The sequence below is a fragment of the Panthera pardus genome, unplaced genomic scaffold, assembly GCF_024362965.1.
Source record: "Panthera pardus isolate Hobbes unplaced genomic scaffold, ASM2436296v1 HiC_scaffold_8, whole genome shotgun sequence".
Taxonomy (NCBI): domain Eukaryota; kingdom Metazoa; phylum Chordata; class Mammalia; order Carnivora; family Felidae; genus Panthera; species Panthera pardus.
In genome coordinates, this window is record NW_026527013.1 from 67,731,701 (window position 1) to 67,750,180 (window position 18,480).

Sequence of the window (18,480 nt, forward strand, 5' to 3'; positions counted from 1 at the left end):
ATCTGTTGTTTTTCTAGTCTTCTTTTCATTACTTTCCGCTCTAATCTTTATTACTTCTTTCTGCCTGCTTCATTTTTTGGTTGGTTCTTTTTCAGTGCTGTTAAGGTGGTAAGTTAGGTGATTCATTCGGGTTCTTTCTTTTTTAATATAGGCTTGTGGACCTGGTAGGGAGGAAGACCTTCCTCTGCCCTGCGGTCCTTCCAATTGGACTTAGAACCAACTTGACATGAGGCAGATTAACAGGAGAAAATCTAATTTAATCGGGATATGTCTCTCATGAGATTCCGAAGACAATGAGGCAGCAGGAAGCTTATATGAGCTGGGAGAGGGGTAGGTCTGAGGATACAAAGATGAGAAAGTGAATTAGCAAGAAGGTGAAAGGAGATGTTTGGAAAAACAAGGTTGCCTTATCATGCAGGTGGGTTCCTTAGGTAAAGGAGGATCCCTTGTTAGAAAACTAGCTGTTTTCCTAGCAGAGGCTCTTCCTTCCAATATAAGTTGAGGCAGCTGAGGAGTCAGAGAGCTTTTGCTGCATCTGCTTGGTTGCCATTACTTTTAACTTGAAATACTCTTTAGGTCAAACTGACACATTCTGGAGTGTCCTGCACCCTTCCAGCTTCTACGTTTTTGCTGCATAACATAGAATTTATCTGGTCTTTGTCCAAACTCCTGAGCACTAAGGGATTTTTGAGTTCTTTTATATCACTCTACTATGATAACAACTGTTTTGGGTTTTTCTACTTCATAGAGTGTATTCCACTAAAAACAGCAAATTAAGCCTCATGCTACTATCCAAAGCATGTATCATCTAGTTTGGGAAAAAGACTGATCTGGTAAATATTTTTAAACACCCAACTGTGTTTTCAAAATGTCATGTAATAATCTTGCATTTGTGATGATCGATTTGTGATTTATGTACTAGGAAAATCCTGCTTTTTAGAACATCTGTTTGCCTTGTTTTCATTATATTATTAGAATTGGTATAAATTCTGAATTAAAAGAGAACAAATTTATAGGTTCTAGTTCAGTAGACTGAAATCATTGTACAGAAGAAGGAAGTGCAAGTTTCTAAGAACTCAGATAAAATGTAGTTTTACACTTCCTACTAATGTATACCGGGTACCAAAAAATTATATGACTTTGAAACACGGAATTCAATAAACCATGTCAATCTAATCTTAATTATTCCTGCTCCAGAACCTTATTCCAACCAGTGGATAAAATACGGATATAATATACAAGGAAGAAGTGATGTGTGGAACATTGGGAAAAGATAAAACTTAATTTTCTTACAACTTACCCACAAGACACAAGTCCCTGGAGACAGACACTTTGCTAAGGGCAAAAGGCAATCTTAGCATAACATTATCCCAACCTCCAAGGGTGCTAGGTCTACTTTAACATATAGAAATTTCTTTGGAAATGTCCTTTATCTCTAACCCCCAAATATAATGTTAGCAAACCTCCTCCAAGCAGATAGTTTTATGGATGTACATCTGAAGGGTCCATGACTAAGGATTTTATTAGATAGTAATAAATGACCCATTCCTAACAATAGCTAGCCCCTTCAAGGTCCTGAAAACCTTGCTTCCAAAATTCCTTAGTGACTTACACTATCCCTAGCCCCTCCCAACTTGAAAGTATATAATCAATCACCTGTCACAACCCCAGGTCCTGTCGGTACTTTAATAAAATCACCTATTTCACTGAAAACATCTCAAGAATTCTTTCTTAGCTGTGGTTCTACATCCAAGGATTTTATGTCATATGGCATCCAAACATGTGGGTTGAGTGTTCTCTGGAACTTGAGCCTCAGTGCAAACTTGATGAATGTTTTCTTTTCTTTTCCCTTACTTTCACTTCAGGGGCTTTTCAAGAAATATGGTCTTATTAGAACACTTTCACATTGATTGCTCAGGCTGCAATCCTTTAGCCATGGCTACTCTATAGGGAGGGGAAAGCCTGTCTTTTGGCTGGAAGTTAGTATCATGGCCAGAATGGTGATAAGACCCAGAAACTTGATGCCCTCTCTTTGTGCCTATCTTCATACAAAGTTGTCTGACTTGGACACAGAACAGCCACCTAAGTGACTGGGACAGCTGCCAATTGTAAGACTCCCGTGTGAGGTTTCCTCCTCACTGGTCTAATGTAATCCCCTTCACATTGTTAGTCTAGCCACTTCTGACCTTATGGCCACCTTATGACCACCGCTCAGAGCCAACCAAAACCAGTACCCGACTGAATTAAAACCCAGTGGGGATCATTCCTTAGGGAAGTTGGCTGTAAAGACTGCATGTGTTGGAATGTCACTTAGACCATGAGAGATTTCTATCTTTTATTGTTTTCTGTCAGTGTCCTCTCTATGAACTACTTAAACTATATAATTGGGTAATTTCCCCCTTATAAAACTTTTCTAGTGTTTTCTATGAGAAAAAATGGTAAGGACACAGGCTGGGTGAACACAGGGTTCTGAAGGAAACCAGGGACACAAAAGGGGTGATTGATTATTCAATGATTAGGATAATCATCCTAAAGCCAGAAGAAGAAGCAAAATAATAAAGATTAGAGCAGAAATAAATGATATAGAAACAAAACAAAAAACAAGCAAATGAAAACAGTAGAACAGATCAATGACTCTAAAAGCTTGTTCTTTGAAACAATTAATAAAATTGATAACCCCCTAGCCAGACTTATTTAAAAGAAAAGAGAATAAACCTAGATAGATAAAATCATGAATAAAAGAGGAGAGAGCACAACCAACTCCACAGAAATACAAATGATTATAGGAAAATACTATAATATATATATATATATATATATATGTGTGTGTGTATATATATGTATATACATATATATATATATATATATATATATATACATATATATACACACACACATATATATGCCAACAAACTGGGAAATCTGGAAGAGATGGACAAATTCCTAGAAACTTGCCAACTACCAAAACTGAAACAAGAAAAAGGTAGATAATTTTAATAGACCCATAACCAGCAATGAAATTGAAATAATAATCAAAAATTTCCCAACAAACAAAAGTCCAGGGCCAGTCCTAGGGTAATTCCACGAGACATTTAAAGAAGAGTCAATACCTAGTCTTCTCAAACTGTTGAAAAGAAAAGAGAAGAGAAGAAAAGAAAAGAAAAGAAAACAAAACAAAACAAAACAAAAGGAAGGAAAACTTCCAATCTCATTCTACAAAGCCAGCATTACTTTGATTCCAAAAACAGATTAAGACCCCACTGAAAAGGAGAATTACAGGCCTATATCCCTGATGAACATGGATGAAAAAATCTTCAATAAAATACTAGGAAATCAAATTCAATAGTACATTAAAAGAATGATTCACTATGATCAAATGGGATTTACTCCTGGGCTACAGGGCTGGTTCAATATTCACAAATCAATCAACATGTTACACCACATTAATAAAAGAAAGGATAACAACCACATGATCCTGTCAATAGATGCAGAAAAAGCATTTGACAAAATGCAACATCCATACTTGATAAAAACAAACAAACAAAGTAGGGATAGATGGAACAAAACTCAACATCATAAAGGCCATATATGAAAGACCCACATCTAATATCACCCTCAATGGGAAAAAAAAAATGAAAGTCTTTCCCCTATGATCAGGAACAAGACAAGGATGTCCAACTCACTATTATTATTTAACATAGTACTGGAAATCTTAGCCTCAGCAATCATACAACAAAAAGAAATGAAAGGCATACAAATCAGCAAAAAGAAATCAAACATTCACTGTTTGCAGAGGATGTAATACTCTATGTAGAAAACCTCAAAGACTCCATCAAATACTTGTTAGAACTAATATTAATTCAGCAAAGTTGCAGAATATAAAATCAACACGTGCAGAAATCTGTTGTGTAAATTCTATACACCAGTGATAAAGCAGCAAAAAAGAAATCAAGGAATAGATCTCATTTGCAATTGTACAAAAAATAATTAGATACCTAGGAATAAAGCAAACCAAAGAGGTAAAAGATCTGTACTCTGAAAAGTATAGAACACTTATGAAAGTAATTGGAAAGGACACAAGGAAATGGACAAGCATTCCACGCTCATGGAATGGAAGAACAAGCATTGTTAAAATGGCTATACCTCCCAAGGCAATCCCCATCAAAACACCACCAGCATTCTTCACTGAGATAGGACAAATAGTCCTAAAATCTGTATGGAACAACAAAAGAACCCAAGTAGAGAAAGCAATCCTGATAAAGAAACATGAAACTGGAGGCATCATGATTCCAGATTTCAAGCTATATTAAAAAGCTGTAGTTATCAGGACAAAATGGTACAGGCACAAAAATAGACACAGAGATCAATGCATCATAAACATAATAGAAAACCCAGAGATGGACCCACAACTACATGGTCAACTCATCTTCAACAAAGCAGAAAAGAGGATCCAATGGAAAAAAGACAGTCTCTTTAGCAAATGGAGAACTGGACAGCAAAATGCACAATGAACTTGAACCACTTTCTTCCACCAGACACAAAAATAAATTCCAAATGGATGAAAGACCTAAATGTGAGACAGTAAACCATCTAAAATCCTCCAGGAGAAAATAGGCACCAATCTCTTTGACTTCAGCCCCAGCAACTTACTAGAAACATCACTGGTAACAAGGGAAACAAAAGCAAAAGAAGTATTGGGACCTCATCAAGATAAAAGGCCTCTGCACAGTGAAGGAAACAATCAACATAACTAAAAGGCAACTAAAAGGGGGAACTAAAAGTTTCCCCCTCTGGCACTGTTGATGAGAATGCAAACTAGTACAGCCACTCTGAAGAACTGTATGGAGGTTTCTCAACACTAAAAATAGAACTACCCTATGATACGGCAATTACCCAAACAATATAGAAATACAGATTTAAAGGGGTACATGCACCCCAATGTTTATAGCAGCATTATCAACAGTAGCCAAAATATGGAGGGAGTCCAAATGTCCATCGACTGATGAATGGATAAAGAAGATATGGTATATATATATATACACAGACATATGTACATATACATATATATATACATATATACACATACATATATATACATATAAATTGTATGTGTTTATATACATATAAATTATATATGTATATATATAATGGAATATTATTCAGCCATCCAAAAGAATGAAATCTTACCATTTGTAATGACATGGATGGAGCTAGAGAGTATTATTCTAAGCAAAATACGTCAGTCAAAGGAAGACAAATGTCATATGATTTCATTCATATGTGGAATTTAAGAAACAAAGCAGATTAATGTATGGGAAGAGACGGGGAGAGTGGAGAGAGGGGACACAAACCACAGGAGACTCTTAGAGAACAAACTGAAGGTTGATAGAGAGAGGTGGGTGGGAGATGGGCTAGATGGCTGATGTATATTAAAGAGGGAAATTATGATGAACATTGGATGTTGTACGTAAATGATGAATCATTGACTTCTACTCCAGAAACCAATATTACACTGTATGTTAAATAACTAAAATTAAAATTAAAAAAAAATGTGTTTTCAAACAGGATCTTTTTGGATGATTTCTCTATCCACCTGTAAATGCAAATGATGCTTTTTAAAAATATTTTTTAATGTTTATTTATTTCTGAGAGAGAGAGAGAGGCAGAGTGAGAATGGGGGAGGATAGGGAGAGAGGGAGACACAGAATGTGAAGCAGGCTCCAGGCCCTGAGCTGTCAGCACAGAGCCCGACGTGGAGCTCAAACTCACGGACGGTGAGATTATGACCTGAGCCGAAGTCGGACGCTTAACTGACTGAGCCACCTAGGCACCCCACAAATGATGCTTTTTAAATGGATAGTGCAGGATGCAGAAGGAGAACAGACAAAATTCAATAATACTGTATTAACTGTAAGGTTTGTAAGATGACAGATGGTTACCTACACTTATTGTGGTGACCATTTTGTGATATATGCAAATATCAAATCACTATATTATATACCTAGAACTAATATTGTATGCCAGTTATACCTCAATAGTTAAAAAATATCTTTATAAAATCAAAAAATAAATAAATATGAGGACAGGTTTAAGCTTGGCTCTGGTCTTATCAGGTAGTAAACTCCCCCCCACCCATTTTTTGGTTTTGTCTTAAAACTTTTATTTCTTCATTGCTTGACGATTTAAATGGAATGGAGATAAGCAAATTGAACAGCTGCCCACTTGGTTTACATAAATTTTAAACGTGACCCATTCATCAGTAAACAAAAGCAATACATTCTAGCATACATCCTACCGTTGTACATTTGTCTGGAGTTTCGAGTGTGGCTGAGATCTCTCTACCTGTACTCCATTATTATTTTCATTTCCATTGTTAACTTTTAACAACTTATCACTAATTGAGAACTGATTTACTCTGAGCCCTCATTTTCCCTGAGCTATGTCTGATCAGTTTCCTCATTCTCCGGAAGTCTATGCTGGAAATGGATATATCCAAACTAAGTACTGAAGAATACCACAATTCTCCAATTGGAATGTTTTTATGACAATAGAGCCAATTTCTATTCCTCTGTGAATCTCACCAGTGCATTAATTCTCTTGCTTTAATCAGATGATTCTTATTATTAACGTGTCGATTACCATTTTTATTACATTTTGATGGAAAATAACTACTAAAAAGATGTAGACTGTCAAATATAGAAGGTATTTTTAGATACAGATTCTACCCTAAATATGTTTGTGCCTGTGTATACCAGTTGCAGTAAATTTTTTAGGACACAATAGCATTTTTATGAAGTTATAAATGAATTGTAATGAAATCACTAAGCCAACTGAAATAGAGACACCTGTTGCCATTCAGGCATCAGCACTTTCAAGTAAGCTAAACAGATAGCTTTCATCTCGATACTGAACAGTCTGGTTAGTTAGTACAGTGAAGGTTCTCTAAAATGTTTCTTGGACATTCACTCAGTGAGCTGGTTAACAAATATTGAAAACTCTTCTATCTGGGGGCACCTCACTCAGTTTGAGACTACAGCAGTGACTGGGACACAGCTGTCCTCTGGGGACACCCAGGCTGGTCATGGATAAAAGTCAGTGTACAGGAAATCAAAGGACTGGAATACAGAGACAGATAGGTAACATAAAGAGACACCTACCATCTTCTGAAAGTCAAGTAATGTTCTCTGTGGTAGCTCAAAATGATCTAAACTGGATCTGATGGGTGATGGGGATTAGCAGACTCGTAGGGGAAGTGGAGAGTGCTGTGAAGTGTCCCAGGCATAAACTCGGCTTGCATAAATTCCCAGAGTGTAGGCGGATCATACTTTGGGTGAAATTGAGTTCCATTTTATACAAGTATTAAAACAGTATTACCAGTGGTGAATGTGCTATCTTAAAGGAGTTTTTCTGAGTTTTAGTTTGGATCTACTTTTATGATAAGCAAGTAAAGGTTTACGCTCAAATGTTCAGAAGCCATTAAGGAGCTCCCTAAGTTGTTAACAGGCCGTTAGGACCAAGAAATGATGGCACCTCAGGTAGAATTCAGAATGAAACACACTTAGTAAGTTGCATCTAAATATCTCAGTGCCCAGGCAAGGAAAGATCAAAGTGTGTATCACAAGACTACATAAAAATCTCATTATGCACCCCAAGAGCCATATTCTACCACTGAATGCCTACAAACTACCCCTAGATATCAACCTTAAAATTCAAATTTGGTGTTTCAGCTTTTCCTTCTGAACAACTGTCTCTGATTTATCAAATCTCTGTTTATTGCTCTGAACTAATAACAGCATCGTTAGCATCCTTAATGATTTTGAGAAATCTTTAAAGCATGATTCACAGATTCCTAAGATCTATCACGGTTTCTATGCGGTATTTTAGTGGTCATTAGAAATTCTACATCACGAAACATCTCCCACGTTATGCCATACGGGAGGGCTGAAATGAATTAGATGGCTCCTAATCAAGAAGATGGAAATCAAGATGCAAGGAAGATGAAGTTATGTTGAGGACACTGAGGTCGAGACAATTGAAGCAAATTGTCTTAGTTCCTACTTACAAGAATCAAGTTCCAGATTATAAAGATGACAATAATTTGACTCCCTTTGCTTAAAATTTAAATGTAAATAACAATGCTTTCCTCATCTTTGTTTATTCGCTAGTGCATTTATCCCTCCACACTTCCATTGACTCACTACGTTTAGGATAAGCAGGTGCATATGGCAGCACGTTCATCCAAGCAATCTTTCAGTCACATCCCCTGCACATGTAAACTCTGCCAAGAATAGTTCCCCAGCAAAGCACAGGAAACCCAAATATAAAGAAACATAGACTCTACCCTTAAGTGCCCTCAAATCGGTGGGACAGACAGAACACCAGTAATGTGGCCCAAGGTGATTAGTGGAAGGGGAAAGAGAGACTGAGTGGAGACAAGAGTGAGAAGGTGAGCGGAAACAGGAGGAGGAAGAGAACACAGCCACGAAGATAGGGAGTCTGGATGCTTACAGCTGCCGGGTATATAATCAATATGCTTTTCAAAGAATCTAGGGTGGGAGCTGATAAGGGGTTTGTTTAAAGAGAGCAATTTACTTCTGCGAGAAAAAAAAAAATCCCTCAAATGCAGCTGGGTTGACAAACACATTCAGTGAATGGTCATTTTGATTACTTTACTAAGAGCTGAGGAGGAAAAAAAAAAAAAAAAAGAATATTTTGCACAGGAACTGAAAGCTTATGTATTCCCAAGCCTTGGCTCTGCTGCTTACTTGGCTCCATTATTTGTGTCTTTATTTATTTTAACCTGTCATCCTCTTTCTGCATATTGGCTTCTCTTATATTCCAATATTCATTACAGCCTGGACAAGTTCTCTAGAGTGGCAGTGTATTAGTCCAGGTTCTCCAGAGAAACAGATGTGTATAAATATATATAATTATAGAGGCTGACAAGTTCCAAGATCTGCAACGTAAGTCAGCAAGCTGGACACCCAAGGCAGTCAATTCCAGTCCAGAGCAGAGGGTAGGAAAAAGCCAAAGTCTCAGTTGGAAGGCACACAGGAAGAAGGGATTCTCTAATACTTAAGGTCAACCTTTTTTGTTTCACTTATATCTTCAACTGATTGGATGAGGCCCATCCATATCAGGGAGGGCGATCTGCTTTATTCTATCTAACGATGTAAATGTTAATATCATCCAAAAACACCCTAAGAGAAACATCCAGAATAATATTTGACCAGATATTTGACCAGAATAATAATAGTTGACTATGGCTGAGTCAAGGTGACCCATAAAATTAAGCTTCACGGGTGGTTCTTGAAGTATGGTTCCAGGACCAACGGATCAGGATCATCTGGGGACTTGTTAGACGTGTACATTCTGAAGGCCTATGCTAGATCTACTGAATCAGAAACTTGGGCTGGGGCACAGCCTCTGTGTTTTAACAAGCACTTCAGGTGATTCTGATGCAAGCCAATTGGGAACCAAGAGCAATATCATTGTTCATGATCCCCTCAGATAAAACCCCTCTCGTTGGAACTCACTCGGTCAGAGAAGAGAGGGATAATTTAGAGGTGTCTTCTTCAGCTTGTGTCTGTACCAGGAGAATAGCATGGCCTTTCAATTGAAGCAGCCATATCTGGTACTAAGGAAATTTTTTTTTAATGTTTTATTTATTTTTAAGACAGAGAGAGACAGAGCATGAGTGGGAGAGGGGTATAGAGAGAGAGGGGGACACAGAATCTGAAGCAGGCTCCCGGCTCTGAGCCGTCAGCACAGAGCCCACCGCGGGCTCGAACTCACGAACCGCGAGATCATGACCTGAGCCTAAGTCAGACACTCAACCGACTGAGCTACCCGGGCGCCCCAGGAAAATTTTTAAGGTGTGTATTTAATATGTCACTAATAGAAAGTTTTCAGGACTGTCAGTTAAGGTATGGTGTCGGTATGCTTCATGCCGGGGCACTAAATTCTGAATTAGGAATCAGAACACTAGTATTCTTTTCCCATGGCCACCACCATCTAGCTGTGTCAGCTTTGGGACGTGACTTAAAACAGTTGGGGTCTTGATGTTTCAACCGTCACTCACACAGGTGGTGGCATGCCTTTCAGCCTGAGATGTCTGAGGACAAAAATGAGGAAAAAAAGTACTTGAGCCAAAACTGTTCACACTTAGAAAGTACCAAACAGTCACATAAGAAGAGACAAGCTAAGTTTGATGCTGTCATTTTGAAGATGCAGTGTCTCAATTGGTGGAAGAGAAGTTGTCAGTGGTACAAAAAGCAGCAGAAGAGGAACTTTGTGCCTTATTATTATTATTCCCCTATTTTGAACCACCTCTTGTCGGGAAACTGAGGTGGTAAACAAACAAATAACTAGGTCTCCAAGTGGGCATTAGTCCCAGTTATTTACAAATGAAATTGACCAGAAGCAAATATATAAGAAGCCAATAGATTCTTAAGAAGATGAATTGGGAGATTTAAACAACAACAACAACAGCAAACAAGGGTGTTTGAGTCGCTCAGTTGGTTAAGCATATGACTCTTGATTTCAACTCAGGTCATGATCTCACGGTTTGTGGGATTGAGTCCCACCTCGGACCCCTGCTTGACAGTGAGAAAGCTGTTTGAGATTCTCTTTCTCCTCTCTCTCTGCATGTCCCCAACTTGCTCTCTCTGTCTCTCAAAATAAATACCCCCCCCCAAAACAAAACAAAACAAAACAAAACAAAACAAACTTGCCTTCACTTACTAATCAAACTTAAAGTCCGTTGCAAAGAAAGCCACACAAGTAGAACTTGTCATGACAGCGGGACCACCTCATATGATATTTTGCTCTAAAGTCAATGTAGGTGTAGCTACAGTTGATTGTGGATCAGGGTATTCTTCCCATGTTTGCAGAGACAGAACCTCCCATGTTTGATCTCAAAGCACTGGATCTCCTGTCAGAGATGAGAGCGTTCTCGCTTCAGGGTCACCAAGATTCCCAAGTGCCACAGAGTCCTCTGTCTCTGACTCTTATTCTGAATGGGGTTTTTGTTGTACTTAGTCTTTCCATGCTTTAGCAATACAGGGGTTGATAGGTTATCATTAAGCTTGAGACAGCACATAAGCATAGATAATAGACTTTGGATTGGTGACAAGCTGGGTAGACCTCCAGGTCATTTTCTCTTTGGAGATGTGAGTTTATGCTGTGTCAACAGACAAAGGTTATATATGGACAATTTTTGGACATATATAATATATTGTATATATATAATTTATATAATTTATAAATTATTTATTATATTATATATTATAATTAATTATTAATTATTTATATATAAATATATATAATTATACATATATAAATAAATATATAAAAATATATAATATATAAAATATATATAATTATATATAAGTATATAATTATTAATTATATATAAATATATAATTATTAATTATATATATAATATATGTTATAATTTATATAATATTATATTATATAATATTATATATTATATATATTATATATTATAATATTATATTATATAATATTATATATTATATATATTATATATTATAATATTATATATATTTATATAATAATATATATTAAATATATATATATATGTATGTATTTGTTTCTCTGGAGAACCCTGATTAATACAGATTTTTGATACTGACAGTGGTTCTAGAAGAACAAAATGTTAAGGATGAGTTTTCTAAATTGGTTCCCAAGTTTCCTGAATAGATTCTCTAATCTTATTAGGTTGGAAGATGCTAATGATTCCCTTGCTAGTAGGAAAGAGAGCACTGATAACTCCATGGTGTGATCTAGCAATAGGGATACATGGGATGCATCCAATCAATCACTTATACAAAATGAGGAGATAGGTGACTCTGTATAATATTTTTGAATATTTATTAAAAACTTATGAAGTACAATAATGTTGCCTAGTTGTTCCTAAGGTTGTTGGACAAATGGTTCAAGGACAGCGTGAACTGACTGATTCAATATCCAACTCAAGCACCACAGAAGCTACCAAGGGGTTTTTCCTGTGGCTGAAGCAGAACTTTATCTCCTGTAGTCGAATAGCTAAATTTACTGAAAATAAAATGCAAACATCTTAGCCTAAGATGGCCGAACTACATGCAACACAAGCTGAACTCCCAGCTCTGCAGAGTGTCCACTGTTAAATCTAGGGCATTGACTCAAAAAGAGTAGAATCCTCTAGGTTGGAGTGATAATGTGTAGGAAACCCAGAAGGAAGCTGGGGACACTGAGTTCCTACATTCTGATGAATCTTCTTTGCTAATGAAAGAAATTTCCCCAACTCCAGTAGAAACATTTTCTCCATTTCAGTGGTATCATCCTCTTTAGCCACAATGATTTGGGCCTTTCCACCTCCTTCTGAGAGGGTTAACCTTACATTGCCTGAGGAAAATGTAATGGCCCCTCCCAAGGCAGTTGCTTTGCAAGGCAATGCTGATTATTCCTAAGACCCAGGCCTTCTGCCCTTCCTTATTTCTAGATCTTTAATCAGACTCAAGTTCTAGCAGGTCCCTAAAGATGAAGCACGATGAGGAGGTTCATTACACTTGAGTTTTCTAATTTATACAGATTGAAATCTGGGGAACATGTGTGAGGTTGGATACTAAAGGTGCAGGATGAGGATGGAAAAAAAAAAAGTTGGATCAGACCAAACTTATTTACATGGTCTCACTAAGCAAAGATTCTTCATTTAATGTTACAGCTCAGTGAGTTAGAAAGGACTCTGTTTGCTTGGTTGGTTGACCGAAACATTATCCAAAGTTGATCCACAATGAGCACATTGGAAATGCTAGATGAGCCTTGGTTCAATGTAGAGAAAGGGTTTCAAAAGGTTCGGAATATTGGGATATCCAGGTGGACTTGTCATTTAAGACCTATTCATCCACACTAGGAAGGTCCAGAAGATAGACCTTTTACCAATACTTTGAGAAATTAATTTGTGAAGGGAGACCCAGCATCCTTTAAGAACTCCATGATTGCTCTTCTCTGTAGGACACACCTCAGTGTGGAAACTACAATTACTTAACTGGGAAACATAAATGCAACAGGAATAATTAGAGCCTCGTGCGGCAGGGGCCAAGGGGTGTCAACTAACCATCAAACACAAGGTAAGTGCAGTTACCATGATAAATAGCAGAATCAAAGCAACAATAAGAATCAATCTGACTCCCAAAAGCCTATGGTGGGTACCTGATCATGGGGATCCTAAAGTGAAAGAGATAGTTAGCCTACTAAGTTCTTACTTGATCTTTATAAACAGAAAACTTCTAGGTTCAGTGAAAAAAAGTTTAAATTGAATCATAAAAAAACAGAATGTCATGACCACTCAGTTAATTCCTAGACTTGAACAAGTTTATAGATCCAAAGCCACATGAATGAATGGAAGCCCAGGTCCTCTTGAGGAAGGATCCTAGAACACTACCAAAAATATATAGTGGTAATCTTTCTCCCATCCCCAAAAGGACCTTCAGCCTTTCACCAGGGTAATGGTGCACTGAGGAGAGGGAAATAATCAGATTTATCAGGACCACTAGATACTGGCTCTGAATCGACACTGATTCCAGTATACCCAAAATGTCACTCTGACCTTTCAGTCAGAGTAGGAGCATATGGAAGTCAGATGGAGTTTTAGCTCAGATATGTCTGAGTGGGTCCAGTGGGTTCCAGAATCCATCCTGTAATTTCCCCAGTTCCTGAATATGTAACTGGAATAGAAATACTCAGCAGCTGACAGAATCCCCACATTGGTTCTCGCACCTATGCAGTGAGGGCTGCTATGATGACAAAGCCATGTGGAAGCCATTAGAAATCTATGTAGAAAAATGGTAAGCTAAAATCAACATCACATTCGTTCAGGGATGGTAGCAATCGGTGACACAATCAAGGACTTGAAAGAGACGGGGGCGGTGATTCCTACCACATCTTCATTCAACTTTCTTATTTGACTTGTACGAAAGGCAGATTTTGGAGAATGACAGTGGGTTGTCAAGGCTTAACTCCAATTGGAGCTGCTGTACTAGAGGTAGTGTCATTGCTTACGCAAATTAACACATCCCCTGGTACCTGGTATGCAGCCATTGATCTAGCAAATGCCCTTTTCTCCATCCTTGTCTATAAGATCTACCAGAAATAAATTCCTTTCAGCCAGCAAGGCCAGTAAGACACTTTCACAGTCTTACCTCAAGAGCGTATCAATTTAGTGTACTCATAATTTAGTGGACAGGGATCTTGATCGCTTTCCCCTACCGGAGGATATTATGCTGATCCTTTATATCCATGACCTTATGGTTATTAGACCTAATGAAAACATAGCAACTACTCAAGTCTTATTGGCAAGCCATTTGCAAGCCAGAAGATGGGGAAAAAACTGTGATTTCCCATGAAGTTTTCAAAGTCCCAGTGGTATGGGATACGTTGAGATATCCTTTCTAAGATGAAGGATAATGTTTTGCATCTCATCCCTCCAACAACCAAAGATGAGGTATAATGCCTAGTGGGCCTCTTTGGATTTTTAGAGACAATATATTTCTCATTTAGACGTGTTGTTCTGGCCCATTTACCAGCTGACATGACAAGGTGGTAGTATTTAGGCCCAGAAAGAAAAAGAAGGTTCTGCAACAGGTACAGGCTATTGTACAAGCTGCTCTCCCACTTGGGCCACATGATCCACCAGATCCAATGACTCTTGAAGTGGCAGAGGCAAACAAGGATGCTGTTTGGAGCCTTTGGCAGGCCCCATATGTGAACAGCAGCATGGGCCCATAGGATTTGAGACTGAAGCTCTGCCATTCTCCACCGACGATTACTCTTCCTTTGAGAAATAGCTCTTGACCTACCACTGGGCCTTAGTAGAAACTGAACACTTAGCCATGAACCACGGATTTGCCATATGGTCTGGGCTGCCCATCATAAACTGGCTATCACCTGACCCAACAAGTCAAAAAGTTAGGTGTATGCAACAACACTCTACCATCAAATGGAAGGTGTATATGGGAGATTGGGACAAAAGCAGACCCTGAGGCCCAAGTAACTTACACTAAGAAGAGGTCCAAATGTCTGTGATCACCATTGCTTTTTCTCCTTCAGCCTGCACCTATGGCCTCATGGGGAGTTCCTCTAAGACTATTTGAAAAGGAAGGCAAGTCTGGTTTATAGATGCTTCTGCATGGGATTCAGACACTACCTGAAAGGGGGCAGCTCTAGCCCTGTATCTTTTCTCTGGGGTATCTCTGAAGGGTGGTGGTAAAAAGAAAATCTGTCAGTGGGCAGAAATTCAAGCAGTGCACCTGGTTGTGCTCTTTATTTGGAGGGAGAAATAACCAGATGCGAGATTCTGTATGAAACCATGGGCTACGGCCAATGATTTGCCCGAATGGTCAGGGACTTGGAAGAAATGGAATTAGAACACTGGTGAGAAAGAAATTTGGGAAGGTGTACTTTGGGGGACCACTCTGAATAGACAAAAATGGAAATATATTTGTGTTCCATGTGACTGCTCACCAAAGGACGACCTTGGCAAAGGAGGACTTTAATAATCAAGTAGATAGGGCAACCCATTCTGTAGATACCAGTAAGCCTCTTTTCCAGCCACCCTAGTCATCACTCAGTGGGCTCATGATCAGAATGGCCATGTGGTGGGAATGGAGGTTATGCATGGTTTAACCTAATAGACTTCCATTTACCAAAGCTGACCTGGCTAAGGCCACTGCTGACTGCTCGATCTGCCAGCAACTGAAACCAACATTGAATCCCAGGATGGCACCATTCTCCATGGTGATCATCCAGCTACCTGGGGCAAATTGACTACATTGGACCACTTTCATCATGGAAGCAGCAGCAATTTATTCTTACCACAATACACATCTACTCTGGATACAGATTTGCCTTCCCTGCGCACAAAATGTTACCACCAAAACTACTATCCATAGATTTACAGAATGCTGTTAAAAACTAATTAGCCTACAACTTTTGATCATACACATTTATTTTTTAAATATAGTCACTTTTACTTCATTGGCTAGGAACTTCTGTAACATATTTTAAAAAGCTATAATTATTGGCATCTTTATTTTTTCCCTAATTTGCTAAAGAATGCTTCTCACATTTCATGCATGAGGATATGTTCTATGGACTGGGTCGATGTTCAGATACATAGGACATGTGTTCAAGTAAGAACTTCCGTTCAAACCATTTAATTTTTATTAATTTTTGAGAGAGACGGAGACAGAACGTGAGTGGGTTAGGGCAGAGAGAGAGGGAGACACAGAATCCAAAGCAGGCTCCAGCCTCCGAGCTGTCAGCACAGAGCCCGACACGGGGCTCAAACCCATGAACTGTGAGATCATGACCTGAGCTGAAGTTGGACGCTCAACCCACTGAACCACCCAGGTGCCCCCTTCAAACCATGTAAATTAAAAAAGAAGAAAAATACCATAAAGGGGTGTTGCATTTCATTTAAGAGTTAATCACATATATTGAAATGATTGTACTCAAAAAATGATAAAGTACATAAATTTTATTAAAATCTCGTATATTTTTAAGTATTTGTTCATAGCATAAAGGTTAATATATACAAATAATATGCTTTATGTGTCAATGTACTTGGTTTGATGATATTGTGTTTAGGATTTTTTCATTTATACTGATAGTGTTATAGAAGGAATTGGAATGTAAATTATTTTCCTTTTTTAAAATTTGGTATTGCTGGTAAGAAAATATTTAAATTATGATCCAAAATTTTAAAATGAGAGATTAGTCAGATATTTTTGAATCAAATGGAGTATGTTACATTGTTTTAGATGTTTGGTTTCATGTAGGTTTTCAAATTTTTCAATTTAACGGTATAATTGGAATTTTCTTAATTTATAATCTCTGTTACATCCTTAACTCTTATTTTCTTAATTGTGTTTAATTGCATATCCTTTCCTTTATAAATTTCTTTTTCTGTTTAAATTTTTACAGAGATTTGTCTTTTTTAATCCCTTTGCTTTTATTTAGTCATTTATTTGTTTATTATATGTGTATTTTAAAACTAGAGTTACTCAAAACTCTTTATGTTGATTCTTTCTTTTGTAGATTTCTTTTCGGTTGTATTAATTTCTACTGTTATTTATAATTTTCCTTCTATTGTCTTCATTATATTCTTTAATACTTATGTAGCTTGTTGAACTCATTTAATCCTGGTAAATACAAGTATGTTTTTAAATACTCAATTTACATTTTAAGTTTCCACTGCATATATATATATATATATGTATGTATATACTTATACATTAGATTAAAATTTCACTATATATGTAAAAGTTATATAAAATTTATAAATACATCTTTTATTAATTTAATTTAATTTAATTTAATTTATTTTATTTTTTTATTTTAGAGAGAGTATGTGAACAGGAGAGAGGGACAGAGGGAGAGAAAGAGAATATCAAGTAGGCTCCACTCTGACCTTGGAGCCTGACACTGGGTTCAATCCCACAACCTTGGGATCATGACCTGAGGTGAAATCAAGAGTCAGATGCTCAAATGACTGAGTCCCCCACGTGCCTCAACAAATACATCTTTTAAAAATTGCCACTAAAAATGTTATTCTTTTCAGATCCTGCAACTCATCTTTGTTTTGTTTTTGTCATATGTTCTAATTTAAGGAAAACTAGTTATGTGAAATTTTCTTATTTTCATTTCTTATTATGTTAAGTCATTTACATGGATTAAATATTCCTTGTAGGTCCTTAGTTTTTTTTCCTCCTTATAAGACTTCATTTTTAATAGACTATGGTTATTCAAATTAGAGTCTTCTAGAATATATTTTCCTTTATTTGGTAGACAGCCAAGCCCCTCAAGAAGGCATCACCACCAGATTCAATGCAAATGATTTACCATAACCTTTGGGGCAAAGTGGGCAATGAACTCAAAACAGCAATTTTTATATCACTCCTCAATCAAATGATCATACAACAGAGAAGCCTGCTTTATACACTACTATAAACAAAAATATTATCTTTTCCTTTCTTTTTTTTCCCCCTAAACACTCATTTGTGTACATTCAACTTTCCAGACAGTTCACTTCTAGTCCCAGAGACTCTAAACACAATGAAATTGGGCATAGTTTGGTCCTGGATCATTTTTAGGACAAATACTACTCGTAGCCTTTCTATACCAAGCAAACATCTGGTTTTAATTGGCCCTACTCTTGGGGCCTATAAAAATGTTCCATAAATGAAACATAATTCCAAATATGATATTGAAGTAACTTGCTGAATGGAGTTATTTAGTCTTGTATATGTCAATAAAGGATATATCTTTCAATTTAATAGTAATTTGATTTTGGTATAGTAAAATTTAGTTTTCCCTTCTAATGATAATGAAATAGCAAATGTAGAGGCTTCTTCATTCTATCTTTAATTCATCATATTAAAATAAGTTATCCATATTGAAAACTATTTCCTCTTGGCA

At 37.2% G+C, this 18,480-nt stretch overlaps 1 pseudogene; it reads left to right on the plus strand.

Moving 5' to 3' along the window:
• LOC128775464 (uncharacterized) overlaps positions 1–15,972 on the plus strand; it is a 44,308-nt pseudogene extending 28,336 nt beyond the window's left edge.
• Positions 15,973–18,480: the final 2,508 nt, after the last annotated feature.